At 37.8% G+C, this 3,388-nt stretch overlaps 1 long non-coding RNA gene across 1 annotated transcript; it reads right to left on the bottom strand.

Annotated features, from left to right (window-relative positions):
- Nucleotides 1-881: 881 nt before the first annotated feature.
- LOC125867109 (uncharacterized) lies at nt 882-2,463 on the bottom strand. The gene is made up of 3 exons (XR_007446609.1): nt 2,291-2,463; nt 1,695-1,766; nt 882-1,029 (listed from the first exon to the last, which is right to left on the bottom strand). It is a non-coding gene; the product is annotated as an uncharacterized LOC125867109 (long non-coding RNA).
- Nucleotides 2,464-3,388: the final 925 nt, after the last annotated feature.

Raw genomic sequence — 3,388 nt, 5'->3', positions numbered from 1 at the left:
CTTGAGTACCACGACTCATCTGAGGATGTGAACCCGCTCTTACACCCTGATGGTTTCCCATTTCAGACCCACTAGTGTGGGGAACATATTGATTCGAGAAAGGTTCGCCAACCTCTTCTAGTGCATGAGGTTGGGGCACAGAGTTACCCGACCCTTCACGATCAGCTTCCACAGGTCGGTCAGAAGAAGTGGCCATAACTTAATCCTTCAAAAGGGAAGATCACATTGCGTTAGGGACATGTACATGATGCATGTGCACTCTACATGCGATAAAAATATTATAAACCATGCAAGTGAACAAGTAATACAAATAGAACCCTTTTTCAGATGTGACCAAGTATACAAGTAAGTCACAACAAAAGTCCTAGAACCACAAACCTTGGCTCTGATACCAATAGTTGTAACGACCCTTTCGAAAGGATACTACCACCTAAGCAAGAAAACTACTTAAATACTTGCGACATTTAAAAGAGATTTACTATGGCCATATTGATTGTAGTTTAGTAGGGGGATTAGGTTCATAAAGGGAAAAATTTTAGATAAGGATGTGCATCTTGTCCATTTAAACATTTATGTGATGTCAAAATTGATATGGCATGGAGTTTCAATTTATGACGGAAAAACCCTCCCAAAAATAATTTAAGCAAATAACCGATGGGCTTTTCATGCATATATTATCTTCACACTAAAGGATGAAATAACACGAATATTACCCACTTCGGAGTACCGAAATCAGCCCGTCATGCTTCACAAAAAATATTCAAAACAAATAGTAAATTTAGTATATTGCAATACTTGGGCTTACACACCCCAAAAGAACAAAACATATGGCCATACTTAATTTACAACCCATGGTGACATGATCAAATTCATCCTCGAAACTTCATGTAATTATACAACACAAAGATCATGTACAAGTCCCAAGGTTTATACAAAATATAGATGCCTAAATGCAAATGTGATCTTCCTTAAGGCTCTCAAAAATTCCATCTCCAATGGCCCGCTTCATGCATCCACTCGATCATTCCCCTACGATAGAAACAACTATCGCTAAGCATATAGCTTAGTGGTGCAAAACTATAATTTCGGAGCCATCCGATTCACAAAACAAACTTTCTCAAGTCATGGGCAACATAATTGAACATAATTAATAAATCAAGTAAACAATATATAAAGAGTATCAAGTTCGATATTTAAAGACCCAAATGTCAAGAACGTTCATAGCATCATTTTCCAAGAGATTCAACAACAAGGCTCGCCCAATATGTACCTCTTGTCTTCACACCAAGCACAAACAAGTATCAAGAAGGGTCGACACCCTATATCAAGAAGGGTCAAGCCCAATAATCAAGAGAACCAAGAACCATATTAAAAATGGCTTTCTAATTCGTACTTAAAATGGACAACATCCATACTTAAGACGAACTAAAAATCCAAAGTCAAGATGGCAAATGATCCGAATCAAGAGGCATGCCAATAGTGACAAAGTCACAGCCACAAGAAGGACAAGGTCCCAACAAGAGTGCCAAGTGATCAAACAATCCGTACAAGTGGGCGAGTTACACAAGCATCTTTAACTTCTCAAAGGATACCAACACAACAATGCAAAGTGACAAGAGGTAGCCAAGGTACCAAGATCCAATTTCAAATATACTAGAGGTTAAAAGAGTGCAAGTACAAGTTTATACACAAACCTCAGTGCCTTAGCAAAGAAACAGTCCAACCAACGTATCAAGGTCCTCAACTTGTTCACGAGTATATACAACCTTTAAAATACAATTAAACAACTTATTTAATCCCTAGCAGCTCAATAATATTGATGTAAAACGGGATTATCATCACAAGTAAAATTAGCCTGCACAAACACAACAATGCTCCAAAACAGTGATTCTGGCCAGCCTAGTACCTCATGTCGCAACTTAGATTTGAAACGGAAAACAGCAAAACTAGACTTTATACCCTTCATGAAATATGTAGATACATCTCTTAGGGTTGCAAACAAACAAGAATCACCGCAAAAGGTATTTTGTACAACAAGATATAGTCAAAACACTAACAGCTGTTCATACAGAATTTGAAATTCTAAAATCTGGACAGAACTTGTCCTATGTTGCGTCCCATATTTCGAGTCTATAACAGCTGAATCAGAGTTTGACATAAACATAAGAGTTGTAGGTCTATCAATTAGCTTTCCAAATCATATTTACTCACTATAAACTAAGCTCTAGAACGAGAGTTATGCATATAATACTAAACACTGCCCAGTTCAGCAACAGATTTCGACACTTACCAACAAGAAGTGTGTGTTCTTGAATTCCAACCAAAAGGGCCAAGTTTTCTCTTGTGATTTTGAAGAACAATCTGTTAAGCTAAGGTTCTAATGTTTTTAGACTTGAGGAAAAACGAAATTAATTATAGGGGTTGGAAAAATATATCTTCCAAAGGTGATACTTATCACCTAAACAAAAGTCACCAAAAGGGGCTGCCCAACAAAATGTTGGCTGCCCAAAAAGCATACATATATATCTATATGTATATCCCTTACCTTCCTTTTAAAGTTAAACAAAATTTTAATTAGGATATTACCTAAACACCCCATCACAAATCCTTAAATTACGATAAGAATTTATGCTAAGCAAGTTGGCAATTTTCACAACACTTCAAGTTCCCAAAATGAGACTAAAACATATTCTAGTAATTAAGCAACGGTAAATCGACATGCGACTCTTGGTTAGTATTTAGGGGTGTTACTTAGCCATTCTCAACCTCTCTCTAATGAGCCAAACTTTCTCAATAGCTTCATAAACTGATTCGGGACCAATAAGAGCAATTTCACCTACCTCAAACCAACCAACCGGAGACCTACATCTCCTACCATACAAGGCTTTAAAAGGACCCATACCAATACTTGAGTGGTAACTATTATTGTAGGTAAACTCTATTAATGGCAAGTGGTCATCCCAATTACCTTTAAATCTATGACACATGTCCTCAATATGTCCTCTAAGGTCTGAATGGTGCGTTCCGCTTTACCATCCGTTTGAGGGTGGAAAGCGATACCAAGCTTCACCTTAGTGCCAAGCCTTTTTTGGAAGGACTTCAAAAAGTGAGATGTAAATTGAGTACCCCGATCCGAATTGATAGATAGAGGAACTCCATGTAACTTCACCATCTCTCTTATATACAACTTGTCATAGTCTTCTGTCGAGTGAGAAACCTTAACAGGAATAAAGTGGGCTGATTTTGTCATCCTATCAATTATGACCCAAATAGAATCATGTAGCCTTCGGATGCGAGGCAAACCGACAATAAAATCCGTATTCACCTCCTCCCACTTCCAAGTAGGGATAGGAATATTTTGTGACAAGCCTCCCGGCCTTTGGTGCTC

This window comes from Solanum stenotomum, chromosome 6, assembly GCF_019186545.1.
Source record: "Solanum stenotomum isolate F172 chromosome 6, ASM1918654v1, whole genome shotgun sequence".
Classification (NCBI taxonomy): domain Eukaryota; kingdom Viridiplantae; phylum Streptophyta; class Magnoliopsida; order Solanales; family Solanaceae; genus Solanum; species Solanum stenotomum.
Note: the sequence above shows the minus strand (reverse complement) of the source record. Positions and strands in the feature narration are given on the sequence as shown.